The following is an 11,380-nucleotide window of genomic DNA, read 5'->3' on the forward strand; positions in this document are numbered from 1 at the left end:
ATATGAAACTATGTACCTTTTACGTATGGTGGGTCCAAATAGTCTCAATGTCATATGAAAAAGATGTTCAAAGAAAGCATTATTACCTACAAAAACATAAAAGATTTATTAGTCCAAAATGAGTAATGTAAAAGTAAACTAAATTTACACTTTAAATAATATCAATTTTAAAGCACTTGGAAGCTTTCGTTCTCTTAATGGAAACATAGTTTTCTTATTCAACAACAATGTCCCTCCATATGAACCAGTACTAATCACATGAACTGCTCCAGATAATGGATCAACTTCAGTAGTACTGCTCTCTATTGCTCTATCAACTGAAACATCATACAATTAAATGACAATTTTAGTACTACTCTCTATTGGTCTACCTCCCTGTCTATGTCCATGTCTCTCTATATGTGGCTATATATATGTATGTATGTATGTATGTATGCGTGGTGTGTGTATGCATGTGTTTGTGTGTATGTAAGCTTCTGTAGACATCATTTAAGCACTAATATGCTACTTTTTTGTTCATCAACTTGTAGAAAGACATTATAAAATATATAAAAACAAGGTTTTACCAGTTCTACTGGGCATAGACAATGATGTTTGCATGGTCCTTGTTGCCAACAATGCAATAGACAATAGTGGACCGCCAACTGAAGGAGGAGTCTGCACTTCATCATGAGCTGAAGAATAGAATATTGTTAGCAAAGACATTTGCAATGGATAAATATCAAATGGGATAATAGCGAGAAACATCCACAAAAAAAAAGGTAAGTGTTATAATGTTGATCAAAACAAACAAAGTGTTACTTACACGAAGGTACTACGCAACAATCTTGACCATGTTCACCATGTGACCTCGCAACTAGCACATATGTCTATACAAGAACACATAAAATTAGAGATCATGATCCATAAGATACTATAAAATATTAATATCTATTGAACTTCTATTACTGCTTACTTTCAAAGATTGGATTTTGCGGTCCAATTCTATTCTTAGTGCCTCTTTCTCCTCACTTCTGTCACCCTTGATGATAATTCTAACAAGCTCATCAGTGTATCTTTGCATAATTTGTTGGGTGATGAATACAAGGTCAGTACTAAGGCCAATGTCATGTAGATATGATGCCTATATTTCAGATTGCATTTGATCAATGATCATTGTAGCTTTTTCCTATCATTTGTGACATCAAATATTCGTATACTTTCATCAAAATAACTCCAAAGCCATAAAGAAAAGAACATAATAATAGGACATTTCTTTCTATATTAACATTAAAATTTAAAATAATTAATGTTTACCTCTATTGAAGGTGTTTGAGATGGTGCATCCATATCGCGCTATGAAAAAAATTAGTAAGTCTTAGAAATCAGCAACGAAATTAAAGTAATAGACTTACCAAAACAAATATTAATAATAAAGTAGATTGAATATGTAAATCATTTTTCTTAAGTTAAAAATTTAGTGTAACTAATGTTTATATCTAAAAAATTATTTGACATGTTCTACTTAATGTTTATATGTGCACATATGGTTTGGAAAGAAATATTTGGTCATACAAGACCCTATCATAGTTGACATTGATTGTATCTGAAGATTTCATTGATCATCATGATCTTCATCCATGTCGTCGTCATCATCATCATCATCATCATCATCATCGAACTTGTCACTTTGATCGTCGTCGTCACCACCACCATCTTCATCACTATCATCATCCTCTTGATCACTATCATCATCATGACCATCATTGCCATGATCATCACCATCTTCATCACCATGATCATGATCGTCATCAACATCATCATCATCATTATTGCCATTATCATTAGCATGACCAAAATCATCACCATCTTCTTCTTCTTCATCACTGGGTAACTGTCATTCCTAATAATCATTTACTTCCTCTTGTGCTTCTTCAATATCTTCTTCTTCAATCACATTATACTTTATTGGCCTTCCTCTTGGGTCATGTCTAACAACAAATGATCAACTTGGTTTGTCTAGAACACCAAAGTAAAACACTTGCTCGAATTGACTTGGCAGAAGATAGGGCTCATCTCCAACTGGCTCAAATGACCTTGTATTAATCATAGTAAATCTACTATCATGTTCAATAACAGTCCTATCAGGATCATTTCGATTCAGTCATAACCTAAACCATTTGACGACAAATAGAACTATTTTGAATGAATCAAATTCTCACTCAAGTATATCATCCAAAATTCCATAGTATCAATTTTCAAATTGTTGAGGATGTATGTCAATTCTAGATGAAATATTGGTGACCGCAAAGACAACACTTATCCCAGAATCACAAGTTTTGTTCGTTTCATCTAACTTTTTTGTGCAGAATTTATAGCCATGGTAGTACATAGCTTTGTGATTTTTGACCTAAAATTATTCAAACATGTCAACAATCTTCTCATTGATCTGTGAGTTGATATTAAACTTATGTCTCATGATTAGTAATCATATGCATACCTTTGTATCTCTTAAGCCATATATTAGATCAAGTACCATTGGCGTAACATTGGGATCTCCATTACAATGAGCTTCTTTAACCAACGATGCAACACCATCCCATCTTAATGAGTGACCATTTTCTTGAGACTGTTCAATCCACACTGCCATCCAATCAAGATTATTTGCAATGTACAAGTGTAGTGCATCCCACTCACGACCAACTATAAAGAAGATAATTACACCAGTTAGAAACAACTTGTATATATATATATATATTGATGATGGATAATAATTGTTAAATTACAAAAAAAAACTTATAATTACCTATCACCCTCCTTAATCTACCTTTCCTCATTAGGTACTCCCCTTTGAATTTGTCATTACAGTTGGGATCCCAAATGCGATCTACATGGATACCTACTACAAACTTTGGAATATATTCACTGATATACACCATGGTCTGGTATATCATATATCACTCTATCATAGAACCCTCAAGATGTGCTCTTTGTCGAACCAAGCCCTTCATAAATTTCAAGTGCCTCTCAACCATCCACATTGATCTAGCTTGTACAGGTCCACACAATTCAATCTCCTCAACTTGATGTATGAGGTAGTGTTCTTGAGCATTGAAAAACGTTGGAGGTAAACACTTTTGCATTTCACACATAAGCTGTGGAATTTTTCTCTTCCAATATTTTATATCTTTTTTACCAATTTCTTTAGATGATAACCACTTAAAAGAGATTCAACATGCAAAAACACATAAAGGAGATTTCAAATAAAATTATACAATAGATTTCAAATAAAAAGCTACAAATCTAAGAAAAAACACTCTTCTAACCTCATGTATTTTCCAAGATCATATATAACTTGTTTAATACTATTGTCAAACTGTTGTGGAAGGGATAGAGGTAGGACGAACTACAATCATTAAAAAATGATCATTTCAATATATTATTAAATAATGCAACTGGTACTACATTCAATCTTACAAATATACTGTAAATAGAAAACATGACTTACCTTGAGGAAGGTATGCCAATCATGTGTCTTCAACCCTAGCGCAAAATCACCTTTCTTTGATAGAAGAGTGCTTATATTTGCAACAAATCCTGTTGGAAAATTTATTTTTTTTATGACTTCTTTTAATGCATCACTTTGTTGTTCCGTTAATAACCAAGGAAGGGCACTTGTATTTATGTGGTCTCCATTCCTATTTGATTCAATGAAAACTTTTAGTGCATGATTAGATTCATGAATGTGAGTACAAATTTTAGCAATTTTTTCTCTATCATGCCTTCCATCCAACATTTTCTATAGTGTCTCTGTTACATTCTTTCCAATATGCATAGCATCAAACAAATGTGCAATTGGGAGATCCTTGTAGTATGGTAACCTACTAAATTGAGTAGGATAACTTTTCATTCCTCTAGGAAGTTGGTCATTGATGCCTTGACGACCTTCACGAGCATCAGTTACAGCATTAGTAAATATAAGACAATATCGAAATACAAATTTTAAACTTCAGACAACCAATTGGACATTACCTCGACGATTTAGTCGATCTTATTCCAACTTCCATAAATGAGGTGTCATTCTTCGTGGCCTTGATGATGTCTCTTCTTTCCCATTGAAAAGATGTTTTTCAAAAATTTGATACTTATGATTATCATGGAAAAAGTGTCTAAACTCATCAAACACCTGCTTTCCTAAACTTCTTGAATGATGACATTTCATCTTCGAACCACAAATTGGACATGCAAATTTTCTTTTTATCTGAAGACTTAAAAGATCATGTATAATTTGATCATGTACAATGATCACGCACAACTTAAGAATTTGATAGTAATGTGTAACCACTATAACATACCAAAAATATGTAATCTTAACAATATAACATACCGCAAAAATGAGTTAGCCCAGGGGCATTATGTATTGTCCATACAAGCCTTGCATGGAATTGAAATTGTCGATATCCTATCGGTCTAGAGATGTCATACATAGTGATGACATTCCATAACTTCAACAACTCATCAATTAGGGGCTCAATATACACGTTCATATCTTTAACTTGGTATTTATGTAGCAATTGAATGAACATAAACATTATGTAATTATTATAACCATTTTCATGCACTATTTATAAATTAATTTAGATAACTATAAAATAAAAAAATACCTGGCACAATCATTGGCAACATTATGTGCTCCCTCTTTATGGACATTCAAGGAGGAATGTTATTGTTAATAACAAAAATAGGCCATACTGAGTAAACAAATCTCATATCTCCATATGGATTGACACTGTCTGCCGCCAATGAAAGTTTCAAATTACAAGGTTCTTCTTTAAAGTGTGACCATGTTTCTTCTATCTCTTTAAATGCGGAACCATCAACAGGCATTCACATAATGTCATCCTAACTTCTATTGCATGCATGGTAATTTATAAATTGTGCCAAGCTAGTGCACCTGAATAACCATTCAAGACGTGGAATAATGGGAATGTACCGAAGAACCTTGTGATGCATTTTTTTTGTTATTTGATCTGACTGATATCTACTAACCTGACAATTAGGGCATTCTATTGCAAATTCATGTTGTTTATGATATAGAATGTGATCATTGGTAATGTATGTATTGTCTAATACTTCATTCCAATCTGATCCATAATGTTAGATAATTCTCGGTACGAATGAGGCAAAATGTTTGATGGTGGTAACAAAAACTCACTAATCAACCTACAACAACAAATATGCATTGTTAATATAATGAATAGTAATTGTATGCTAACATTGAAGATGAAAAAAATGACATACCTTAGCATACATGACATTGCTACATTGGATACACTATTCATAACCTTTAAGTTCACCAACAACACTATAGCCGAAAATAGAGTTGTTTGGGAGCCTTCGTATAAGGGCTCGTGTGCCTTCTCAAGTAAAAGTATATCAAGACCATCTTCATCATTATTATCAAATTTGCTAGTACCATTATTGTGAGCCTCTTCATCACTTGCCTCAATACCATCTTCTTCAATCATGTCCTCTGGCACATTATCATCTTCTTCCATGGGAGTGTTATCCTCAGCTTGGATATTCACACCTCCATGTTCCTCCAATAGAAAATCCACATTCAGCAATGGACAAAAATCGTGGCCCCCTTCAACATGACCATATTGCCTACAATGACTCTGGGCTGTTGTGATTAGAATTCTTCAATTCTTTAAGCCCTTACACTTTTTGCAAGGATAATAACATTTATCAGGTTTTCTTCAGAACTAAGCTCACAATGCAGCCATTGTCTCATTATTTTGTTCTAGATTCATATTGTTAGGCATGGTCTTTCTTCACAAGAAAATATACCTACAAATAAATTGGACATGTTGTGATTAATGTTTATATTTGCACATATGGTTTTTGTTAATTAATGTTTTCAAATGTAACTAAAATGATTACAAACATATCAAAAAGGACTTTCACAGGGTCTTATTACATCAACTGTTCTAACATGGTCATATTGGTTATCTTGAGACCTTAATGTCTTCTCATGCCTTCAACCTTGACCTTGATGCTCCTGCATCATTCTCCCAAGGATCAAGGAAAGTTGGATCATCATGGAATTGAGTAGGCAGACCTTCTAGGAAGTTGCAATACTTCAACCTTGTAAGTGTCACGTCAATGCAATGTGTACTAAACAAACAATTTAAGTTGATGAGAAATAGTTGTTATGAATTCAAATTGTAAGCGTCATCTCAATGTATTGGGTATTAAATAAAAAATTCAAGCTGATGAGTATGGGTTGTTATGAACCACAACTCATGAAATATGCATTAAGTCCATACCTGTTGTTTACAATGAGTATGGGTTTTTTTCTAAGAACATACCTGCTGTTTACAGTCAGTAAGTTTCTATATCCTCTAAGAAATTTATTATGTCAAATCAACATACCCAACATCTAGCAGATAAATGTGCAATGCAATTTGTGTGCTATTCACATTAAATTGTACAAAAATGATCCCTCAATTGAGGACAAAGTATCTTTTAATGAGTACATCAGATATGTTGGTCTGATTTTTTGCAAATCAAATTTTCTTAGGATCATAAAAAAAATTAGATGAGAAGTTTCTAATAAGTCATAGGGCTTTAGGTTTTGGCATAGTATATTTCGATACCTTTGAAAAATCTGTGAAAAGCCTTAGGTTAGTCCTTTTAAGTTTTTCCTGGCGCGAATTTTTTTTTTTAAAGAGAAAAAACAAATAACAAGGAGAGAATATTCTTTTCTTGCCTGCTTGATCATTGTTGTTAAGTCTTTTGAAAAAGAGGTTTTAATCTTGCCATCTGATTTGATTTGAATCTACGATTGTTGCATGTTTGCTATGGAAAGATGCTTGTATGTTACGCATAGTGAGCTAGCAACCATCAGAAAATTATGTGTGATACTGAAAAGTGGAGTCTAGTGCCATGAAATGTGTTGGCAAGAAGATCTATTGACCATGTACTATGTCCCAAACTAGTCAATTTCAAGAAGAAAGGCACATGGAAATATTTGCAAGTGGTGTCACCGGAGTTTAATTTTATCTAGCAATTCGCCAAGTCGCTAACTGAAAACACTTGCGACTTGGCGGTGGTGATATAGTGAATTCCCAAATTTTCCAAAGACGACGTCTTTTTGAGATCAAAAGTAATTTTGAGGATCCCGAGGAAGATATGCTACACATTTCACTTTTGTCCCTCTGCAGGTTATTGTCTTTTGTAGTTTCTTTTTTCGAGCGTTGTTTTTAAAGTGCTTACCAGAACTCACCATATCGCTACCCAAATTTGTGGTTTTTATGCCGGTAGCGATTGCTCAAAAAATTGTAATGTAACTGAAAAATCCTCAAAGGTGGGCCCCGAATAAGTGACGTGATAAGGCTGAGATGTGCAGATCAAATTACATGGTGGCATCCTATTGAAATATCTTTGAGCCAAAAAAATTTGATTCGTCAGAGCTCACCATGTCACTAGCTAGATTGTTATTTTTTTGTTGGTAGTGACATAGCGACCCACCTAAAAATCATAAACATGGAAAGGCCCAAGACATGTGATGTCATCAAGATATTTAAAAATATATATATGTGCTAGTGTGTTGAGCCAGCTCAATGACAGTAGTATCATGGACCCAGTTCTCGTGTGTAAAGTACAAATATTTCTGATCATGAGATTGAGCCAGGATCAAAGGCCATCATTATCTCACTATGAAGAAGTGCTTGGAAGTTATGTATAACGAGTTGGCGAGTGGTGGCCCACCACTATTGCAGTAAATTACTAAGTGCAAGATCAAATGTAGATCGACGACGCTTGTTAACTCACTATGAGGAGATGTGCAATAAATAAGTATATCGAGTTAACGAGAAAGGGACCCACCATTGTGTTCTTAAAGGTTGTTTCAATTATCTACCACACGATTAAAGTAAGATCAGTGGTTATCGCTAGCTCATTGTGGAAAGGTGCTCAAGAGTTATGTATAACGAGTTAGCGAGTTGATGACATGTGTCTGTGGTCATCCGTGGGCCCAATTTGAAGTGCCAGCCTTGAAAGAAAGGTATAGATGGAGGTATTTCATTGCTTTGACTGCCAATGTGTTAAGAAGAAAGCTGAGTCAACCTAGTTGTCATTCCCAAGTTGTAGGATTTTTCATGGATCAACGGTGCAAGTTTAAAAAAGGAAATGCAACGCCACTCTATTTTTCTGTCCTACACATTTATGATAAATGAAAGCTTCACATGTGGAAAAAATAGAGTATAATACAGGAGATTTTCATTAATTCTAGTCCCACGCGAACAAAGATTGTAGATTTTTTGAGCACAAGAGCCTATTGATTTCATCGTGTTAAGCTTGGTAAGAACGTGAAAACTATTCCTCAGTTGTTCGAGATCAATTATAGAGGTTCAGAGAAGAACAAGTTCAGCAAGTCAAGTAAGTACTCATACTATAACCTCTGTGGCATTCCAGTTCTCTCAATACTGTCAAAATGCCTCCTAAGAAGCCATTTTCTAGGCAAATTAACTATATGGATAGGAATGTCCATGATGATTTATTAGAAATACTCCTAGAGTCTACTATAGAGCCTGCATAAGTTAAAAAATTGATTTCCTTGAACCCTAGGCTTAAAATTGTGGATGGCCTGTATGACAAGGGGAATTGGGTAAGCGATGCAACAACTACTCAAACTGGTCTTATCCTATTTAAAAAGTGGTTTTTAGAAAGGAAGTTATTTGCCCCGCATGCTAATGTATGGAATTTTGATTTCGGAAAGTTAGTAGTCCCAAGTATTTTCATGGATTATGATTTGCTTTAAGCCATTGCTAAGAATTATGACCAAGCCATTAGGGTTGTAAGAAGAAAGGATGGTGTGCCTCTGGTCTCGATTACTCCTAAAGAAATTAGAGAGGTTTTTCACCTAGAACCATTATCAGATTACCATGTACAAATCAAACTGCTAGAATTAGAGAATGAATATAAAGTAAAGAAGGTTGTAATTATGGGAGGTGCACTGAGGGCACGTATTGGTACAATAAGAACTTTTCCAGTAATTATTGTAGCCTCTAGAGAGCCTTTTAAGAAGAGTCTTTTTTACTTCCCAGGCTGTAGAGATATACAAGACCTTATGCTGAGTTTTTGGTGAAGATGGGCAAGAACTTATGCCCATTAGTTTCATGTACATGATGGTTCAAATTGCTTCCTTCGGTGTAGATGTTATTTTTGATTTTTCTTCCTTTTTGGCTGAAGAAATTCACATTGGTTTAGTTGGGATTGCGAAGGGCAAGGTGGAAAAAACTTTTGGTCACTACTCTCTATTAATGCATATGTTTTTGTTCAAAGGAGTGACATATTTTGGTAATGAGATGGAACTAAATAGAGAGGAGAATGGGGAAATACTCCCAGTCCAATTGTGGAGTGCAGATATGACCTGGGATGCAAGTAATGCTAGTTTTGTCAGATTTGATAGATAATTTCCTTCTAAGCTGAGGTGCCTTATATTGAGTGACAATCCCAAAATCCCCAAAGCACTAATGAGTCTCATTAGGCCTGTGGATAACCCCCATGACTTGAAAGTTTCACATAATTGGGGAGATATCATCCCTTACTCTGTTTCTACTATTTTCAAAATATATTGTTTTAAAGGGAGTCCTCATGTTTTGCCTTACCAAGTACCTTTGAAGGTAGGAGTGGCTGAAGTTTTGTGGCAGTTAGGGGGAGTTGAAGAAATGTTTTTGTTGAAAAGGCAATTAGGGTCAATTTTCCCTACCTGCATAGTGGCCCATCAGTTTGTGATTACAAAAGGGGGATGGCTCTATTTGCATAAAATTTTGGAGCAGTATATGATGGTTGTCTCTCATCCCCATTTTTGTGATTCTGAGGGATTTTTCAATCAGATGTTGAGGCATAGAATCAAGTTGGGACCGGTCAAGCACGATTCTTATTATCCAGAGGACATTATAAGGAATGAATTCTCATTACAGGAGCAGGAAACTAAAAAGGAAAAGTGGAGAGTTTATTCTCGGGTCTTAGAATTCATTCATTGTTTTGATAATAAATATGATCCTTTAGATAATGTTGTTACAGAGGCTGACAAAATAAGTAAACTCATGAATACCTTCCCTGAAATAATGGAATTCATTAATGAAAAGAAAATTTTTTTTATTGATTCCTATCCTAATATGGCCAAAGAGGTCACAAGGAGATTGGCTTTCACCCCAAATGTGGAAGCTTGTAAAATAATTGTACAAAAGAGGCCTGGGTATACTATAATTCAGAATAAAAGGGTTCCTATAGATAAGGGAAAACAAATAAAAGGATCCACTAGTATAGCCCAAGAGGAGAGACTTGATGAGCCTAGTCCTAAGAGGCAGAAGGTAATAACAAAAGAAAGGCCTCAAGTTGACAAATATTTGCCCACTCAGTCCCCTTTGAGGATTGGAGAAGAACATCTCACTGGTGAACAGATCGAACAGATGCGATCATAGGGAGGTATTTTTATTACTGAAGTAGAATTAGATGAGGGTAACCCTCCAGAACCTTCCCTCCCAAGTTTGGATCTAACTATAGCAGATTATAGTGGCAGGGAATTGAACCCTATGTTAGAGTAGGCAAGTCATAAATTTTTGATTGATGACAATTTTGTTAAATCTAGGGCTTTTCAGTAGTTTTCATGGAGGGCAAACATGAACATTTTTTAGGAGAAATGTAAAAAGATGAAAACAAAGCATCCAGAAATGGAAGAAACTTCCATTCATAACCAAACTAAAGAAGAAATGATAAAAGAATTGCATAATATAAGCCCTGAGGAAGGGAGGAAAATGGTCAAGGCATCTAACATTTTATTGTTGCCAAATTTGGATATTGCTGATGCTTTAGTTTTTAGTTTTGTTTCAAATAAACTGACTTTGCAAGACCAAAATAAAGAGAACTTTCAAGGCCCTGCATTCATTGAAGATCAAGTTGCACTGGTTAGTTGGTCACTGAGAAGAGGATCCAAAGCCACATCATCACAGTTAGATGACTTTGGCTTGATGGGAAGCTTAATTGTGAGAAGAGTTTTTGATACCTCACATGTGCAGGCAGCATCTTGGAATGTGGAATCTTCCAAGTTTCTTTTGGATACTACAAAGAAGGAGGAACAGGCCATGTATGAGTTATAAGGTAAATATGAAACACTTCTTGAGGCCTATAATAGGGAGGTAAAAAGGTGAATTGAACTTGAAAACAAGGTAATGGGGAAGTCCACAAGGCCAAGAATAACATACCCCCATCCTCCAGTGGAACCTTTTAAATCCACCCCCCTTGTAGAACCACCAAAAACACCTCAAAGGCCAGAATATTATACAGTTGAGGATTTTGAAGAAGAAAAAAATAAGCTATGGGCTTTAGATGT

The sequence above is a fragment of the Cupressus sempervirens genome, chromosome 10 (genome assembly GCF_028749045.1).
Source record: "Cupressus sempervirens isolate cs-2001-9-10 chromosome 10, ASM2874904v1, whole genome shotgun sequence".
In the NCBI taxonomy this organism is placed as follows: Eukaryota; Viridiplantae; Streptophyta; class Pinopsida; order Cupressales; family Cupressaceae; genus Cupressus; species Cupressus sempervirens.